The following is a 21502-nucleotide window of genomic DNA, read 5'->3' on the forward strand; positions in this document are numbered from 1 at the left end:
GCTATAAGCCCCACCTAAGTAGGCTGATGAGTTGCCGGCCTCACAGGTGCATCTAAATGCTACCTATACATGATAATAAAGGCGCATTGGTATATTCTTACAAAACAAACACAACAAGAACGTGGTCTCAAATGTCAGGAAGTGCTCGAGCCCAAATGCTGGTGTGCATTTATAGGGAATAACAAGTCCTGCACTTGTGGTCCGTTGCTATGGGCAATCCCCAGCAAAAAATGCATACAATGGAGGATGTCTGCAACCAACCACAAGGACCAACATAATTCATCCTTACCCGATGAATGGGTGTGGAGGAAGGAATTCAGAAGCTGCATGTTTATTGTAGAAACTCTTTCTATTCTCTGAATGGAGCTTGCAGAAATTCATGTGTCTGACACTGACGGAAAACAGAGCTATTTTTTCCAAAAACAGCACCACCCCTGTCCTCAGGTTGTGTGTGATATTACAACTTGGCTTCATTTACTTTAATTGAACTGAGCTGCAATATCACCCACAGTCAAAGGTGGTGCTGTTATTTAAAAGAAATTAGCTCTGTTTTACTATTCCATGGATAACCTCTATATAGGGAGAGATTTATCAAAACCTGTCCAGAGGAAAAGTTACTGAGTTGCCCATAGCAACCAATCAGTTCGCTTCTTTCATTTTGCAGAGGCCTTTTCAAAACTGAAAGAAGAGATCTGATTGGTTGCTATGGGCAACTCAGCAACTTTTCCTCTGGACGGGTTTAGATAAATCTCCCCCTATACATAGTAAACCTGTGTTGTATACCGAAATGATTGTGCATTACCAATGTCTCTAAGCAGAATGACGCATCATTAGACAATGAGATGGAAGCTAATTTTAACGAAGCAGGATTATCAAACAGTAAATGCAGTCTGTGTCCTATTACAGCTCATGGAAAACTATTGTGTAATTGTAGAACTACTACTTGCACCTTCTCAAAATACAAGCTATATTTAGAGCTTAGTTGTAATATGCGCTGCTGGCAATTTGCCTTGGACGGGAACAATTCTTCCTGTGCATAGCAGAAGGACGTGTTCCATCACAGAACATGTGAAGTCACATGCTAAAAAAACAAAAAGACATGACACACTTTCCGTTCTTCCCTCCAAAAAGGGGATGTGGAATATAGAATGAGGTTGTGGAGATTTTATAAAAAGAACATCACAGTGATACATTCCATTCAGTGCCTCTCTCAAATAAAGTGGTTACTGTCACAATGACAAATCACTACTGGGGCGTCATCCTCCCCCCCATCCTGCCAAATGCTTCCCTAGGAGAGAATATAATGGAAACAGTGACAACTTAGGCTGCGTTCACATGACGATTTCTCCATCCGACTTGAGTAAATGATCTTATAACTTAAAAATCGTATGAAATTTTATATAAAGTCGGATCCATTGACCTCCATAAAAAAATCGGATCCATTACACACATCCTATTTGATCCGCATCTGATTTCACACGATTTTTGTTCAGCTCTGAAATCGTGTTCAAACCCGATTTTAGACCCGAACAAATATCGTGTGAAATCGGATGCGGATCAAATCGGATGTGTGTAATGGATCCGATTTTTTTATGGAGGTCAATGGATCCGACTTTATATACGATGTCATACGATTTTTAAGTTATAAGATCGTGTACTCAAGTCGGATGGAGAAATCGTGATGTGAACGCAGCCTAAGACTTGTCAATTTTAGATACTGTAGTTGTATTCTAGCACTAGAGGAACCACACATTGAGAACAATATGGTGTAACCCTGTGATACAAACGCCCAATGGTGGAGGTCTGCCACATTTTAACTAAAAGAACTTGGCCCTGATTTCTGCTGGGCATCAAAGGTATCGAAGATTTCTTTGTTAAAGGGGTATTCTGGCTTTATACATCTTATTCCCTGTAAGATGTATAAAGCCGGAATACCCCTTTAAACCCTTTACTCAACAGCCTGTTTTGACCTTAAAGGGGTACGCCGGTGGATTTTTTTTTTTAATCAACCGGTGCCAGAAAGTTAAACAGATTTGTAAATTACTTCTATTAAAAAATCTTAATCCTTCCAGTACTTATTAGCTGCTGAATACTACAGAGGAAATTATTTTCTTTTTGAAACACAGAGCTCTCTTCTGACATCATGACCACAGTGCTCTCTGCTGACATCTCTGTCCTTTTTAAGAACTTTCCAGGGTAGGAGAAAATCCCTATGGCAAAAAATATGCTGCTCTAGACAGTTCCTAAAATGGACAGAGATGTCGGCAGAGAGCACTGTGGTCATGAGGTCAGCAGAGAGCACTGTGTTCCAAAAAGAAAATAATTTCCTCTGTAGTATTCAGCAACTAATAAGTACTGGAAGGATTAAGATTTTTTAATAGAAGTAATTTACAAATCTGGAACAACCAAAGAACATGCAAAGCAGAGACTGTCGGGTATGGAAGTCAGATGACGGGACGCCGGGTCACGGCATAGGTGCTGGTGAAATGTCGTGCTCTGAGCTCCCTCCCTCTGTTGCCCTAATAGACGCTGCGGTCTTAGTGACCGCAGCGCCTACAGGGTTAACCCAGGATTGATCCTGAGTGCCCACGAGTGGCCTCCTCCAATGGGGCCCCCAGTGAAGCAACGGAGAAGAGGAGGAAGGAGGAGACCCGCACCAGATCCCTGCTATTGGTCCGTCTGTACTGACGGACCAATAACAGCAATCGCCGGCTGGGAAACACAGCGATTGGTCCCTGGCCGAGCTCAATAAACTGTCACAGCACCCGGCGGCGCTGTGAAAGTTTATTCTCATCAGATACATGTACGTGGTGTTGCGGGAAGTCGTCCCTAATCACCACGTACATGTACCTGATTTTGCGGGAAGGGATTGAGGTTTAGTATCTATATCTGAAATAGGAATAACAAAAATTGGATAATTTTTCTTTTAATCCCAAATCTACATGTTACTATTCAGGATCTCTATCACTCCGAACCTGAATATTGATATCATAGAATGTCATGGGCCTCTGCTGTAGAGAATCTGTAAGAAAGAGAATTGTGACATGCTCTGTAATCTATCATAGATTCTAGAGTATTATAAAAGCTTTGCTTCTAGTGGAGAATACTGTACCTAGAGGTGAACAAGTCAGTTTGGAATTAATCAAATTTGTTCCAAATTTTACAAAAAATGTTGGATTTGCCTGAATCCGTTTTGACTTTCACTATGTCAAAGACAGTAATCCATGCTCCTGAATTTCCTGTACTTACTCAGCAGTGAGGCATACACTGCGGGCCTGCTGCTTAGTACACATTCCCTGGGCCTGGCTCAGTAAATGTGTGTTGCCTGGAGGAAAATGGTGGTGCTCTGAGCCCTGTGTCCAACCCAGCGAGTGTTCACTAAGCAAGAGGCACTGTATGCCTCCTGTCCAGTACACAGTTTCTATAGCACCTGACACTGTATTGCCTTGCTGCTCAGCTAAACAGCTAGTAAATTAATTAAGCATCAATGGCTGCAAGAACTTCCACTACAGCTGCCAGTTCCAGCCACTAGACTTATTCCGGCTCCATTAACTCACAGAGAAACAGAACATGGCCGCACATCCACAACTTGTCCAGCTCCATTAAGCTTTAGTGACTTCTGGTCACAATTACTACCCCCTAAACTGAGCAGTGTCATATACACCTTGTGCCTTACTGCTTAGAAGGTAGCTTTCAAGGTACTATGGAAACTACGGAGACAGCAGGGACTCCTGTTCCCATTAATTAAATGGAACTGAGCTGCAATACCACATACAAACAGTGGACAAGAGGGGCACTGTTTCTGGAAGAAAGCAGGTATGTTTTCTAATCTTGGATAATCTCTTTAACTCATTATCCTCCCTGCTCCTGTACACTATACGTCAAAGCCACTAAGTTAACATTTAATGGAGCTCTATGAATGTGCGCGCCTGCTGTTTGCATTGCTGCACACTCACTACATTTTTACCAGTGAATGTTGGCTGAGCAGCTGCAACTTCACCAAAGCTTGTTAAATTAGTGGTACGGCATACAGTGTATGTCTCGCTACTTGGTGTACAGGAGAAGGGGCTGCTGACTTTGAAAGGAGTCCTTGCTCCTGTACATATTTTCCTTGGGGTCGGGTGCCACAGAATATACATATAGTAGCAGAGACTCCTTTCAAATACAGGAGTCCCGTATCCTGTACACTGAGTAGCCCGGACATAAATGGTGATGCTGTATGAAATGACACCAGTGGCCGCAGAGGTCACCCGAGAAGGGAAAAAGGCGATAAAGGAAGAGCCAGAGGCTACGGGACCTTATGGTGAGTAGCTTAGATGGCACCCCAATGTTTGATTCACAGCTGAAATCGCTTATTAAAGCTGTATAATGTTTTACATGCTGTTGTTGTTTCTTAAGTTGTACTATAGAGAGAAACCTGTGTGGTTTGCACAGTGTATGGTAGACACCATAGCAGATAGTCTTCACCCACTACCTGAGAGGAAACAGAAAAGTTAAGATGAGCCTGCTGTGGAGAAAACCAGTGAAAATACCATATACAAGTTATATAATGGCCAGAAATATTGCTAATCCTCATGTACACACACTTATTCTGAAAAGTTACCTGAAATGACAGGTTTTCTTATTTGTAGCATCCTTCCATCATACAGTCATACTCGTAAACACAACAGTGACCCCCATGTTATCATGACATCTTATAGTAACTTATGTACCAAGAGAGAGAGAGCTTTTCTGTTCACCCTTCTTGTCACTACATCCTAATGTACAGTACACGGAGTACAGTTCTCCATCCTCTTACAATGTGCAGAGCTGCTGAGTTACAGAGAATGACAGCCAAAACAAACATAAACCTGGCGCTAACCCAGTCTACCCAGCCAACAACCGGCAGCACTGTATGTACTGGAAGCGCAGTACCTCCAGAAACATCAGCACAGGTGAAAGGAACTATTTAAAGAGTTTACAGTGTGAAGTCATCTACATATCTCCCCCTTTGATGAAATTGTATCTATTACTCTCGGAATGTTCTGTGTCACTGTTTGCCATGCCACTATATAATTGCCACATTGTATTAAATGCAGTATGGGTGTAACTTATTATTGCCAGCTTGGAGGAGGAGGAGATGTAAAGTGTGAAGGTGGGCCCACGTAGAGCCTGATGCTGAAGCCCTAGAGCAGTGGTTCTCAACTTTTTGGCGACTGTACTCCCAAAGGATGAAAGTATGTCCGCGAAATTTACGCGTGAGGGGTACCCACGGACAAAAGGCATATATATATTTAAACATACAAAAACCCTCCCTCCGTCCCATACCCATATATTTAACTTTTTTTTCACTTTACCAGTCCTCCTGCGGTCCCGTGTGGCCTGTCCTTGGATTGACGTGTGACGTCCGCCTGCGCTGTGTGGCACCTCCGCACAACATCTCCCTGGCAACCATGCAGCTCCCTTACAGTACAGCGCTGAAAAATATTGGCTAGTGCATGGCCGGTATTTGTTAGCGCATTTGCGTACCCCCAAACAACCGGTGGAGTAAAAGATTTAGGTGCAGTCAAACAATTCCAGAACAATAGGGACGGGTTTCAAAAATCCAACCCACCTAATCCTTCTCTCCACTGACATATCTGTTGGTGGAGAGTTGGCCAAACTTGGCCGGCAATTGTGGCTGACTTTAGTCTACGATGTACGGGCACCTTTACTACTGTGCAGCAGTGCCTAACTGAGAATACTTGTACATCAGCCAAGCAGCTGCTAAAGAGACAGGGAGACTCTGGCAGCCATTTGTCGGGTTGATTTGGACTGTGGAGTTCAGCAACCAGCTGTTACTAAGCAAATGGCAGCCCTGAGGTCTGTTGGTGGCCTGTTTATCCAAGTTCACTTAAAGGGGTACTCCACTGGCCAGCATTCGGAACATTTAGTTCTGAAGGTTCTATGCGCGCTGCGGGGGCTGATCACGCCCCCTCCCATAGACTTGCATTGAGGGGACGTGGCGTGACATCCCAAGGGGGCGTGGTCAACCCCCACAGTGCACACACAGCGTTTGGAACTAAATGTTCCAAACGCTGGCCAGTGGAGTACCCCTTTAAGCGAATGGACTGGTGGGCAATGAGAATTGGTATTGTTATAAGTGATACAAGTTCAAGTTTTAGTGAGTTATCTCTTCTCCTGTGTAACAAAGCGAAGGTTCAAGTGTAACACAGTGTTGTACAAGCAAACATTAGTAATGTGTCTCTTCAGGAATGTGAACTGGCTGCTCCACCTTCTTGTGTCCTGATGGATCTCTGTATAAATGTCACTCATGCTGCAGATGATTTACGGCCGTATGTTATTATAACCTAACAAATCTGTTATTATAACATGGAAGTAGTCAGGGACAGAATGTCACAACCCCTCCTCTAGGTCAAAATCAAGAAGACGTTTGGGACCGCATTGCCTGCTGTAAACCACAAAATGCCTGGAATATCAGCCAGATGGACCCAATCCAGAAGTTCAATTGACAAAGAGTACGACGTCCAGCATTCTTATAAATTAGTCTTGTTTATTGCAACAACGTACAGTGACGTGAAGCAACATTTCAACCCTGACATGTGGGTCTCTGTCAAATCTCCAAAGCTTGTCAGTCCCTCCTGGTGTCAGCTGAACGCTGCAAAATAGCAAAGATATTTTCAGAATGCCACAAAGCAAATCAAGTAAAGATCATTTAACAAAGTGATAAATAATGGCTCCAGTAAGTGGCATTACAACTCTATTTCCTGAGTTGTGTTGATTTTTGATGAAGTATCCCTTAGCCTGCAGATGAACTCCATTGCAAGTCAATAGAAAGGTTAACGCTGGTTACTGAGCCCCAATGGGGGGTTACAATAGGGCCAATTCACAATACCAGCCAGGCACATAGACATTGATGACACTTAGGGTGCTTTCACACTACGATTGTAGTGTACGGTTGCTGGATCCGGTTGGGAGGGGCGAAAACCGGCTGCACCCGTATCCCAGCCGGATCCAGCCCGAACCCCATTCCTTTCAATGAGCCGACCGGAGTCTAACGCTGACTCCGGTTGCCTCATTTTTCCCCGAATACTGTTTTCTGACCGGACCTAGAACCGTGGTATATAACGGTTTTAGGTCCGGCCAGAAAACTGTATACGGGGCAAAAATGAGACAACCGGAGTCAGCGTTCGGGACGGTTTTCGCCCCTCCCAACTGGATCCAGCAACCGTACACTACAAATGTAGTGTGAAAGCACCCTTACTGCAGTGATACAGTGGAGGAGTGGTGCAGCTCAGAGTCCCTCTGTGAACTATGTTTTAGCAGATCATTTTGACTTTGGGTGCATTCTTGTACTTGTACTTTTGTAGACGTAGTCAAATGTGTGACTCTCCCATGCAGAAGCTTTGTATTCTTATTACGTGAGCCAAATGAGTAAGGATTCACATAAAGAAACATGGTCAGACTAAAGGTGAAATATCCAGGCCAGAGCAGCACCTGAAGAGGCCTTATATACCCTCCCTGTGCTGAAGGGCTGAAAGCATTAAAGGGGTTGTCCAGGAATTGAAAAACAGACCTATTTTCCTTCAAAGACCACTCCCTGTCTGTCTCCACTTTGGGTGTGATATTACAACTTGGCTGTATTCACTTCAATGGAACTGAGCTGCAGAACCACACCCAACCTGGAGACAGACAGGGATCGGTCTTTGAAAGAAATTGTCTCTTTTTTCCATTCCTGGACTGTAACCCCTTAAGGACCAAGACAGTTTTCACTGTAGGACTAGAGAGTTTTTTGCACATCTGACCACTGTCACTTTAAGCATTAATAACTCTGGGATGTTTTTACTTTTTATTCTGATTCCGAGAATTGTTATTTGTGACACATTCTACTTTATGTTAGTGGTAAAAATTTTGTCGATACTTGCATCATTTCTTCGTGAAAAATTCAATTTTTTTAATGAAAAATAGAAAATTTAGCATTTTTCTAACTTTGAAGCTCTATGCTTGTAAGGAAAATAGACATTCCAAATAAATTATATTTTGATTCACAAATACAATATGTCTACTTCATGTTTGCATCATAAAGTTGCCATGTTTTTACTTTTGGAAGACATCAGAGGGCTTCAAAGTTCAGCAGCAATTTTCCAATTTTTCACAAAATTTTCAAAATCGGAATTTTTCAGGGACCAGTACTGGTTTTAAGTGCATTTGAAGGGCTTTCTTATTAGAAATACCCCATAAATGATCTCATAATAAAAACTGCACCCATCAAAGTATTCAAAATGACATTCAGTAAGTGTGTTAACCCTTTAGGTGTTTTACAGGAATAGCAGCAAAGTGAAGGAGAAAATTCAAAATCTTTATTTTTTAAAATCGCATGTTCTTGTAGACCCAGTTTTTGAATTTTTACAAGGTAAAAGGAGAAAATCCTCACAAAATTTGTAACACAATTTCTCTCGAGTAAGGAAATACCTCATATGTGTATGTCAAGTGTTCGGCGGGTGCAGTAGAGGGCTCAGAAGGGAAGGAGCGACAATGGGATTTTGGAGAGTGAGTTTTTCTGAAATGGTTTTTGGGGGGCATGTCACATTTAGGAAGCCCCTATGGTGCCAGAACAACAGAAAACCCCCAACATGGCATACCATTTTAGAAACTACACCCCTGAAGGCAAGTTTCAAGGGGTCCAGTGAGCCTTAATACCCCACAGGTGTTTGACGACTTTTCGTTAAATTCGGATGTGTAAATGAAAAAAAAGTTTTTTGCCTAAAGTGCAGTTTTTTCCCCAAATTTACAATTTTTACAAAGGGTAATGGAAGAAAATGCCCCCTAAAATGTGTAACCCCATCTCTTCTGAGTATGCAAATACCCCATGTTAGGACGTAAAATGCTCTGCGGGCGAACTACAATGCTCAGAAGAGGAGCCACATTTGGCTTTTGGAAAGCAAATTTTGCTGAAATGGTTTTTGGGGGGCATGTCGCATTTAGGAAGCCCCTATGGTGCAAGAACAGTAAAAAAAAAAACACATGGCATACTATTTTGGAAACTACACCCCTCAAGGAACGTAACAAGGGGTACAGAGAGCCTTAACACCTCACAGGTGTTTGACAACTTTTTGCTAAAGTTGGATGTGTAAATGAAAATTTTTTTTTTAACTTAAATGCTGTTTTTTCCCCAAATTTTACATTTTTACATGGGGTAATTGGAGAAAATTACCCCCAAAATTTGTAACCCCATTTCTTCTGATGTAAATACGCATGTGTGGACATCAAGTCCTCTGTTGGCACACTACAATGCTCAGAAGAGGAGGAGCGCCATTGAGCTTTTGGGAAGAGAATTTGTTTGGAATGGAAGTCAGGGGCCATGTGTGTTTACAAAGCCCCCCGTGGTGCCAGAACAGTGGACCCCCCCCCCATATGTGACCGCATTTTGGAAACTACACCCCTCACAAAATGTAATAAGGGGTGCAGTGAGTAATTACACCCCACTGGTGTTTGACAGATCTCTGGAACAGTGGGCTGTGCAAATGAAAAATAAAATTTTTCATTTTCACAGACCACTGTTCCAAAAATCTGTCAGACACCTGTGGGGCGTAAATGCTCACTGTACCCCTTATTACATTACATGAGGGGTGTAGTTTCCAAAATGGGGTCACATGTGGGGGAGGTCCATTGTTCAGGCACTATGGGGGCTTTGTAAACACACGTGACCTTCAATTCTGGACAAATTTTCTCTCCAAAAGCTCAATGGCGATTCTTCTCTTCTGAGCATTGTAGTGTGCCAGCAGAGCACTTTACATCCACATATGGGGTATGTTCTTACTCAGAAGAAATGGGGTTACAAATTTTGGGGAGCTTTTTTCCTATTTTCTCTTGTGAAAATGAAAAAGGTTGGGTAACACCAGCATTTTAATGAAAAAAATACCAGTGGGGTGTTAAAGCTAACTGTACCCCTTGTTATGTTCCGTGAGGGGTGTAGTTTCCAAAATGGGTTAACATGTGGGTATTTATTTTTTTGCGCTTATGTCAGTGCTTCTGACTGTAAAATCAGCCACCCCTGTGCAAATCACCAATTTAGGCCTCAAATGTACATGGTGCGCTCTCACTCCTGAGCCTTGTTTTGCACCCGCAGAGCATTTTACGCCCACAGATGTTGCAAAACTACAAATCACAGCATGCCCAACAGCAAACTGCTGATTGGCATGCTAGGAGTTGTAGTTTTGCAAGATCTAGAGGGCCACAGTTTAGAGATCACTACACAGTGATCTCCAAACTGTGACCATCCAGCTGTTGCAAAACTGCAAATCCCAGCATGCCCAAACAGCAAACAGCTGTCTGGGCATGCTGGGAGTTGTAGTTTTGCAACTTATGGAGGACTACAGTTTAGAGACCACTGTATAGTGGTCTCAAACTGTAGCCCTCCAGATGTTGCCAGGCAACTCACTGGCCTCCGTAGGATCCAGGGAGCCGCATCACCGTCCTCTTCTGCCGCCGATCCCCGTGGTCCTCCTCAGTTTCCCCATTCTGCCCCGCCTATTGTGGGTGGGCAGAACGGGGAAACCGAAGGTTTACCCCCCCGCCCCGATCTGCTATTGGTCATCCCTTATAGACGACCAATATCAGGGATAGGAGGGGTGGCACCCCTGCCACCTCACTCCTATCCCTTCAAGGGGATCAAGGGTGTCTTGGAAAACCTTGATCCCCCTTATTTTCTGGCGCAAATCGTCGCAAATCGCTGGTGTGAATTCGCCGACATGGGGGGGTCTAATGATCCCCCTGGGCATTTGCGCGGGGTGCCGTCACGCCCCCTCCCAAAGACTTGCATTGAGGGGGCGGGGCGTGATGTCCAGCGCTTCCGAAGCAGGAACAGGTGGGTGCTGCGTGCTATATTACGGGGTTCCCCAGCGGCGGGACCCCAGCAATCAGACATCTTATCCCCATCCTTTGGATAGGCGATAAGATGTCTAGGGGTGGAGTACCCCTTTAAATCAGCAAACAAAGGGTAGTCAGGTTGAATGCAGGAATCGGGTACACAGGTCAGGTCAGATTATCAGAAGCTAGTGATCAAAATAAACCTCTATCATGGGCACAGGTTCGCAATCCACCTCTGGAAGGTGTGAACACCAGCGCTAAGTTGATTTGTCTGGTGCTCCTATTTCCTGATAGATGGGCCCACACATCACTTATTGACGAAAAGCCCTGCAATGGACAGGGCTGATGACCAGGGAAGCTGTTGGGCATGCCAAGAAGAGAATGGACGCAGTGCTGGTGCCAGACTAGGTACGTCCTATGTCATTAACCCCTTAATGACATAGGACGTAAATGTACGTCCTGATACCCTGGTACTTAACGCACCAGGATGTTCATTTACGTTCTATACATGACACGAGCACTGGAGCTCGCATCATGCATGGCAGGTCCCGGCTTCTCTCAGCGATTGTGCTGATGTCCACCATTAACCCCTCAGATGCCGTGATTAATACAGATCATGGCATCTGCAGCAATGCAAATGTTTAAATGGATGATCGGTTCGCCCGCGGCGGATCCGATCATCTATAATGGCGGACGGAGGTCCCCTCACCTGCGTCCATTCATCTCCTGGGGTCTTCTGCTCTGGTCTGAAATTGAACAGACCAGAGCAGAATATCTCCGATAATACTGTTCAGTGCTATGCCCCATGCATAGCACTGAACAGTATTAGCAATCAAATGCTCTCTGCTGACATCTCCATTTAGGAACTGTCCAGAACAGCATATGTTTGCTATGGGGATTGTCTCCTACTCTGGACAGTTCTTAAAATGGCCAGAGATGTCAGCAGAGAGCACTGGGCTCATGATGTCAGCAGAGAGCTCTGTGTTCCAAAAATAAAAGAATTTCCTCTGTAGTATTCAGCAGCTAATAAGTACTGCAAGGATTAAGATTTTTTAATAGAAGTAATTTACAAATCTGTTTAACTTTCTGGCACCAGTTGATTTAAAAAAAAAAAGTTTTCCACCGGAGTACCCCTTTAAAAAGTTTGCGATTTTTTTTAGCGGTACAATAATAGAAAAGAATGTAGTCATGGGTATCATTTTAATCGTATTGACCCACAAAATAAATAAAACATGTAATTTTTTACCGTACAGTGTACAGCACGAAAACGAGACCTCCCAAAATTGCGGTTATTTTTACATTTCCCCACACAAATAATATTTTTTGGGTTGCGCCATACATTTATGGTAAAATAAGTGATCAGTCATTACAAAGGACAACTGGTCGCACATAAAAACAAGCCCTCCTATGGGCTGTGGATGAAAATATAAAAGAGTTATGACTTTTAGAAGGCGAGGAGGAAAAAACAAAAATGAAAGAATAAAATGGGCTGTGTCCTTAAAGGGGTACTCCACCTCTAGACATCTTATCCCCTATCCAAAGGATAGGGGATAAGATGTCTGATCACGGGGGTCCCACCGCTGGGGACCCCCGCAATATAGCATGCGGCACCCACCTGTTTCTTGTCCCTCAATGCAAGTCTATGGGAGGGGGCGTGACGGCCGTCACGCCCCCTCCCATAAACTTGCATTGAGGGGACGGGGCGTGACGTCACACGGGGGCCGAGTCGTGATGTCACAGACTTCCGTTCCCATGGTCACGACCCAGACCCTCCAGCGCTTGGGGACAAGAAACAGGTGGGTGCCGCATGCTATATTGCGGGGGTCCCCAGTGGCGGGACCCCCGCGATCTGACATCTGATCCCCTATCCTTTGGATAGGGGATAAGATGTCTAGGGGTGGAGTACCCCCTTTAAGGGGTTAAAATTCTGAAGTTCTCGGGATATCACTTTTACATAAGCATTGGTCGCAGGTTATCCCACGACCTACTGCTCAGCTGCTTACATCCTAAAGCCCCAAGTCTTTATGGTAGAATTGCTGCTGACAGACTGTATTTGCACCCTTGTACAGTATTCTAAAGATGCTTTATGCTATTTTTTATGGAAAAACACAAACATTCCTGTCTTCAAGAAAAGATAAAAAATACATTGCACTCCTCTTATGTAAAGGCACATTATTGATCATCATTTGCAGAGAGCAACTGATAGGTACCTATAGAGTTCTGTGAACACATTATGCTGCTTCCCAGGCATTTGTGAAGTGCAGACAAGGCACTTCCTCTGTCCTAATGCCTGCCCTGCATAGCTTTGCCTTGAGAGCCCATTAATCCAACATGTCAATAAAAACATAAAATGCCTTTCTGATTGATCATTATTGCTTACATAAAAATAACTGTTTAGATCCATTAAACAATCCCGAGGTGGTAGAGAAGGCAAAATATTCCAGGGGAGAATTTAATTGAAATAAATATACCATGCAGGTTTGAGCGCTGGAAGTCAAAGTGGTTAAAAGAAGTATGGAGTTACCTGCAGCTAGAGCCGGTGCTACAGGAGTTTTAGCTCAATCCAATGACCTACATATTAAACAAATAGGAACTGCTAGGCTGAATCAATAGCTGTCAGGACACATTACTTATTATCAAAGGATCCTTTCCAAGGATACAGTTAAAGGGGTACTCCGCTGCTCAGCGTTTGGAACAAAACAGTTCCGAAGGCTGGAGGCGGGAGCTCGTGACGTCATAGCCCCACCCACTCATGATGTCATGTCCCACCCCCTCAATGCCAGTCTATGGGAGGGGGTGTGAAAGCCGTCATGCCCCCTCCCATAGACTTGCATCGAGGGGGTGGGTCATGACATCATGAGAGGGCGGGGCTATGACATCATAAGTGCCCGGCTCCAGCCTTCGGAACTGTTTTGTTCCAAACGCTGAGCAGAGGAGTACCCCTTTAATGTAGTTATAAAACAACAAAAAGCAGAATTCTACACTCTATAGATTCTTGTCCTGTGTTGACTCTACAAGCGTTTGTGTTATGGCTGCTTTACCCAGTCATGCTTTATTAACATCCACCATGGTGTGTCAGAATGCAGTTTGTCACGTGAAGAATACAGGATAGAGAAGAACATATTTGACAGCTATCAATTTGTTTCTGTTTCTTTAAAAAATAAAAAATAAAATAGAAGACTAGTCATTAAGATTATGCTAGGCTAAATTTTGGGCAAACATTTTACCTGTATCAGTGGCTCTGTTCAGGAGATATATCATTCTCATTTCATTAGGCAGGCTTGAAAAGTGCCCGTACAACTAAAGGCGTCAGAACCCACTATTGCTGTGGCTTACCCCTCCCCATAGAGAACACATGAACCTTCAGCCGTGCTGAACATTCATCTGTATATGGAGATTGGGAAAAATGTATGTCTCCTATACATAGCAGTTCATTTAAGAGTTAATAAAAGTATATGACCAGCTTAACAACCCCTTCATGCACCACCCCCTTTATGGCTTGTATTTTCTGTACAACTGAGGACGAGGGGGGTGCAGAACATGGTGATACTAGTGGTGGTGTTGTCTGGGGCCCAGGAAAACCAGCAGCCAATACTCATTGCTGGACTTTAATCCAACCATTACCTACAATTGGTACACGAGAGCTATGAAGTTTCATTTATAAAGGGAAAAGTATTTTTTTAATGGGCAATAAGATGCAAACTTAGTTCCCAGTACAGTTCCCTTCTTTTTGCAGGTACCGGTTATTATTCTGTTTTTTACTGCCCCATGAAAATGAAGATTCATTAATGATATAGACAGTTTCGGGCTTTGACCATTTGCCTGTATGAGGCTCGGATATTTTTGATGGCTCTCTTTCATCAGAATGTACATCCTTTCAAAATGTGAAGATTAAAGGGTGTAAAAAAATAAATAAAATTCTGGCGCCTGAAAGTTAAACAGATCTGTAAATTACACTCCAAGGAGAAGAAAAAGAGACTGTGGCACTCACCAAGGATGCTTCAAACGACTTTAATCACCGGGTGACACTGCAGGGAGACAACGGAAAGAACGAACAGGGGTGCTTCTGGACAACGGAACTGTTTCACGTACTCTGACGCTTCAACTGGTCCTGTTCGTTCTTTCCGTTGTCTCCCTGCAGTGTCACCCGGTGATTAAAGTCGTTTGAAGCATCCTTGGTGAGTGCCATGGTCTCTTTTTCTTCTCCTTGGAGTGTGTTCAGACTTTGCTTCAGACCTGTGTTGCACCGCTCTGCTGCGGACTGTTAAGCCGGTGTAGGAATCAGCTGCTTTCTAATTGATTCCTGAGGTGTGTCTGCAGTGCCGAGGTTGTTCTTATGCTGTGAGATTTGTAAATTACTTCTATTAAAAAATCTTAATCCTTCCAGTTCTTATCAGCTGCTGTATACTACAGGGAAAGTTCTTTCCTTTTTGAATTTCTTTTCTGTCTGACCACAGTGCTCTCTGCTGACACATCTGTTCATGTCAGGAACTGTACAGAGCAGGAACAAATGCCCATAGCAAACCTCTCCTGCTCTGGACAGTTCCTGATACAGACAGGGGTGTCAGCAGAGAGCACTGTGGTCAGACTGGAAAGAAACACAAAAAGAAAATAACTTCCTCTGTAGTATACTGCAGCTGATATACTGGAAGGATTAAGATTTTTTAATAGGAGTAATTTACAAATCTGTTTAACTTTCTGGCACCAGTTGCTTTAAATATATATATATATATATATATATATATATGTTTTCCACCAGAGCACCCCTTTAAGTTGATCAGCTGAGCATCCTGGTTCTCACTCCTGACACCCCAAGGACATTTATGGAGAGCTTCAAAAAGACCTGCAATTAGTAAGTAATGTTGTCTCAAAGAAACAGTATTTAGTGAGTAAAATGGTGACATGTTCAATACTTATTTCACTCGCTGTAGGTGGGATTCAGGCAGTCCTCCCCAGTGAGAATATAGTAAAAAAGAAAACTTGAGCTTTTTCTGGGTGCTGGTTCTCCAAAATTGGCAGTGGGACACAGTTTCATGTCCAAAAGATATTTATTGCACTAAAATAATGCGTTTCCGGTCCGGACAGGACACTTCATCAGGTGCTTACCTGAGGAAGGGTCTAGTCCGGACCGGAAACGCGTTGTTTTAGTGCAATAAATATCTTTTGGACATGAAACCGTGTCCCACTGCCTAATTTGGAGAACCAGCGCCCAGAAAAAGCTCTTTTTTTTTTTTTTTAAACTATATTGCTTTTCTATCGGCACAGCGGAGCTAAAGACCAGACGAGCTGAGGCTGCAGGCTCCACATCTCTATCTAGACGTCTTCTGAGGTGTTGTGCTCTGAGCGCAACACCATCTGGTAAGTGGTTTTCCAGTTACCTCCCGCATATTACTGTGACGTACTTCACCAGGGGGCGCGTATCGCTTTTTCTTTTTCTCTCTTGTCTGCTCCCCAGTGAGAAGACAGGAAAACCGGTTGCTGAAATTTCGAATGCCCCCCTAGCTATGTGTGAAGACATGGGCAAGAAAACACCATTGGTCGAATGAAAAGTTTCTATGAACTAGTAAAGGCAGATCATAATGGTATTACAGAAGAAGCCTAAAGTTACTTTGAGGTCAGTTGGGAAGTCTTCATGCAGTCAGCCAGTGTAGATCTGTTAGTTTTACTGCTGTCAGGAGCATCTGTCCTCATACATCACATCCCCAGTGATGCAAGACAGTTTTGTAATAGCACCGAGAGGCTAAACTTAACCCTCCACCACTAATACACTAAGGAAAGTCTCTTCACTTGCATGAAACTAAGCAGCCAAAAGCTTTCCTTACAATATTGACAACACAAATAGTACTGCCTGGAAGCTGGAGGCTCGAGGGTTTCTGCATTTGTCAGAAGCTTTCCTTATACTGACCTCTCTGGTGAGTTTGTGTCATTGCATGATTGAGGTTTCATTTGTACAAGTAGGTGTATTGAGTCAACATAAATCATTATACTTCTGTATGTATAACTTAATACTTCAAGCAGACATAAACTAAGACGTAAACCAAGGATAAACGCTCTCAGATATCAGTATATTTTTACATGAGCAAAAGTCATCCGTGAAGCTAAGATTACTACGACTGCAATGTGAAAATATGTCCTGCAGATATGTGTGTGTATATATATATATATATATATATATATATTTATAATAAAAAAATTGGAGGGCACTGCTTTAATGTCCTTTTGTGTGATGTACTACTGAATATAGGAGGGTAATAGCGGTGTCAGTGGCCGTAGCTGCTATTATTTCCTTTTCCTGCCGGGGTGCTAAGTGATCTAAAGTAGTAGACAATGGTATACTTGCAAACAAGAAAATTCACTTGCACTCACCGGGCTAGTGGAAGTCTGTGTTATGGATGATCCATTGAGCTGGGAGAACGCTGGTTGAGGGTGCTTAAAGGCTAACAGCCGTTTTCGCACACAGCCGTGCGCTTCTTCCGGCCGGAAGAAGCGCACAACGGATCATCCGTACAACGGATCATCCGTAACACAGACTTCCAGTAGACCGGTGAGTGCAAGTGAATTTTCTTGTTTGCAAATACATGTATATATATATATATATGTGTGTGTATATATATATATATATATATGTGCAGAGGAGAGCGCGGGAGATGAGCACCCACCGGCAGTTTTCCAACGCCAGGCCTACTGCGGCCGTACAGAGCCGCCATTCATATAACAGAACCTGAGGAGCATCACAACAGTCGAATGTAAAAGTTTCCTTAGGAGACGAGAATCTTCAAATAAAGAAATAAGAAGTTGTTACCTGCAACCAACCTAGTGCCGGACCTTGTTCTTTCCTTTACAAGTGAGTAGCCGGAGGCGGTACCGGCCGGTCTGCGGCACAGGTGGTGAGGTGGGCGTGCACAAGGTGAGCGACTCACAATCCAGCCTTCTGATATATATATATATATATTTATATATGCAGTCAATACTGTTCACAGATAACAGTATGAGCTAATAGGAAAATCGAATATTAACATGAAAAACAAATAGAAAAATAAAATGGATATATTCTTAAAAGCTAAAGATTATTTTAATTATTACAGCAGTAGATATAATAATAATTTTTGTTGTTGTTATTATTATTATTATTATTATGTGAGATACTGTTAATCTTGAAGAAAAGTTCTTTACTTTGCTAGGGATAGGGTAATAAAAATAAGTACTAAAATATGTACTATACTTTCTGTCCCAAAACTTTAAAGTCAGTTTTTTTGGAATACTGTCACTGCAGTTTTTCAGCCGAAGCCAGAAATGTATTCAAAAGGAATAGGAAATATAAAGGAAGGACTTATACTTCTCCTTCCTTATGGATCCACTTCTGGCATTGACTCAAAAACTGCAATAGCAGATATTCTAAAAAGCTGCCAGGTGGGAACAAAGCATAAATTTTTTGTGGCCTAAAGCCAGTATTGGTACTTTATTTACAGATCAACTAATCTAACCATGGCATAGTAATGCTACATCCACAATCCAGGCATAGTAATGCTACATCCACAACAGCGCTAAGATTCTTTCTCTATGAACCGTCTCATAGACGGCAATGCATTTCCATGCGGACTCGGCAGAAAAAATGAGACATTTAGACATTAGTAATCTATTCTTTCTGCGGACTCCTGGTTCGAGATTTCCATGCCAGAAACATCTGCCATGGAAATTCTGTCCTGTGCACAGTGCAGCAGAATCCTATTGAAATCAATGGGACTCTGCTGCACCGGAATGTCCGTGCAGAATTCATGTGCAGAATTTCAAATGGAAATTCTATCTTTTGAACATGGCCTAAGGGTAGTATAATCCCTGTTCGGCCAATACTCGCCGTATGTAGTAGGGCCCCAAAGGTGTTTTCTGAGATTCACTGTAGTCTAGGCATTCCAATATGATAGAACAGTGGTTCTCTACATGACAGGCATCTTTAACCCCTTAAATGACCTAGGGCATACAGTTACGCCCTGGCTCCCTGGGACTTAAGGACCCAGGGCGTACCTGTACGCCTGTGGGAATTTCGGTACCCGCCACGTGGCGGGGACCATAACGGGATGCCTGCTGAAATCATTTAGCAGGCATCCCGTGACAACGTTGAGGGGTGTCCTGAGAACCCCCACGTTGGCGATTGACGCAGATCGCAGGTGAATTCACACCGGCGATCTGCAGCGATTCCGGTCATACGGGTCACGTGTGACCCAATGACCCGGAATTAGAAGGTGATCGGCGGTGTACTATACACCGCCAAACATCTCCTGCTGCTGGGGGGAGGTGGCGATCCTGTCACCTCCCCAGGAGCACTGCTATAGGTCAGATGATCATCCGACCAATAGCAGCCAGCAGAGGAGGGGTTAATGTCCCCTTCTCTCAGAAAAAATATTTTTATTCCCCCCACCTGACCCCCTAATAGGTCCTCAAGGGTTGCCACAGATTTTGCAGCATGACCCTGGCCCTATTAGGGTTTCAGGGTGCTGCATTTCCCCCCCCCCCTTATTTTTTTTGGGGCCGCAGCGTTTTTTTTTTTTTATAACGGTGTGTGATTTCTAATCACATACCGTTATAAATAAGTTACACATACACTACACACTTCCCCGCAACCCCCAACACAGAAATGTGACACTTGCCCCGATCATCCAGGCCTCTGCATTAAAAACTGCTTCAGGGAGTATCACACTTCCATGCAGTACAAAATTTTCCCTATTCATTTTAATTTCCCATAATTTTACCCCAATGTACCAAGTCCAGAGTACATTCCAAATTTTAATCCCATAAACTACTAAATTGCCCAAAACATCTTTCATAAAAAAAAAAAAAACAAGAAAACAAAAAAAAAAAAAAAACCTGATAAAACCTCTGGGGGTATTTTTTCCAAAAATGGGTCAAGGGTCACTGAGTCGCTATCATCAGGGACTTTTTTATGTTACCTCAAATGCGCAGCGCTCTCTCTCCACCTGAGCGGGGTGCGCATTTGAGGCAACAGGTTAGGGACGGCCACACACATCAGATTCCCAGAATGATGATTCAGAGCATAGGGTTTGGGGTGGGCATATTTTTTAGTTTTGGCTATGCTCTGGGTCAACATTCTGGGAACATAGCCTATTTCATCCTTTTACGGCCCACTGTACCCCACTTTAATAACTTAGTGTACCCAATGTTCCTTATGGGGGGGTCCTGCTGTCCTTGCTCCATGTAAATGCTCAAGGCTTTTGACTGCGCTCCTGCTCTTCCGGGACCTAGTGTGCACCCGCAGAGCTGTTTACATCCCAATATGAGGTATGTCCTTACTCCAAAGAAATGTATTTACAAATTAACGGTGACATTTTTTCCTGTTACCACTTGTGAAAATGACAAATTTGGAGTAACCCCAGCATTTTAGTGGAAATAATCAATTTTTCCTTTTCACATCCTACTTTTATCAAACACCTGTGGGGTATTAAGGCTCACTGTGCCCCTTGTCACGTTCCTTGAAGGGCGTAGTTTCCAAATATGTATGCCAAGGGTTTTTTTTTTTTGCTGTTCTGGCACCATAGGGGCTTCCTAAATGCGAAATGCCCCCTCCATTTCAGCGAAATTTGCAAATGTGACTCCTTCTCTTCTGAGCATTGTAGTGCACCCGCAGTGCACTTGACATCCACACATGAGGTATTTCCATACTCAGAAGAGATGGGATTACACATTTTGGGGGGCATTTTATCCTCTTACCCCTTGTAAAAATGTAAAATTTGGGGAAAAACTAGCATTTTAGTGAAAGAAATAAAATCGTTTACACGTCCAACTTTAACGAAAAGCCGTCAAACACCTGTGGGGTATTAAGGCTCACTGTACCCCTTGTTACATTCCTTGAGGGGTGTAGTTTCCAAAATAGTATGCCATGTGTTTTTTTTTGCTGTTCTGGCACCTTAGGGGCTTCCTAAATGCAACATTCCCCTCCCCCCCAAAAAAAAACAATTTCAGCAAAATTTGCTTTCCAAAAGCCAAATCTGACTCCTTCTCTTCTGAGCATTGTAGTGCGCCCGCAGTGCACTTGATGTCCACACATGGGGTATATCCATACTCAGAAGACATTGGGTTACAAATTTTGGGGGGTATTTTCTCCTATTACCCCTTGTAAAAATGTACAATTTGGGGGGAAACCAACATTTTAGTGAAAAGAAAATTCATTTACACATCCAACTTTAACGAAAAGTTGTCATACACCTGTGGGGTGTTAAGGCTCACTGTACCCCTTGTTATGTTCCTTGAGGGGTGTAGTTTCCAAAATAGTATGCCATGTGAGGTTTTTTGTTTGTTTTTTTGCTGTTCTGGCACCATAGGGGCTTTCTAAATGTGACATGCCCCGCAAAAACCATTTCAGAAAAACTCCCTCTCCAAAATCCCATTGTCCGTTCTAAGCCCTTTACTGCGCCCACCGAACACTTTATATACATATATCAGGTATTTCCTTTTTGGGGGGATTTCTCTCCTTTTACCCCTTGTAAAAATTCAAAAACTGGGTCTACAAGAACATTCCAGTGTAAAAAAATGAAGATTTTGAATTCCCTTCACTTTGCTGCTATTCCTGTGAAACACCTAAAGGGTTAACACACTTACTGAATGTCATTTTGAATACTTTGAGGGGTGTAGTTTTTATAAT

At 43.2% G+C, this 21502-nt stretch overlaps 1 long non-coding RNA gene across 1 annotated transcript in view; it reads right to left on the reverse strand.

The window, feature by feature from the left end:
* Positions 1-6235: 6235 nt before the first annotated feature.
* The window catches only part of LOC130272536 (uncharacterized), a 40209-nt gene continuing 24942 nt past the window's right edge, over positions 6236-21502 (reverse strand). Inside the window, exon 3 of the long non-coding RNA XR_008843602.1 lies at positions 6236-6637. This is a non-coding gene — a long non-coding RNA (uncharacterized LOC130272536). The remainder of the gene's footprint in view (positions 6638-21502) is intronic.

The sequence above is a fragment of the Hyla sarda genome, chromosome 5 (genome assembly GCF_029499605.1).
Source record: "Hyla sarda isolate aHylSar1 chromosome 5, aHylSar1.hap1, whole genome shotgun sequence".
Lineage (NCBI taxonomy): Eukaryota > Metazoa > Chordata > Amphibia > Anura > Hylidae > Hyla > Hyla sarda.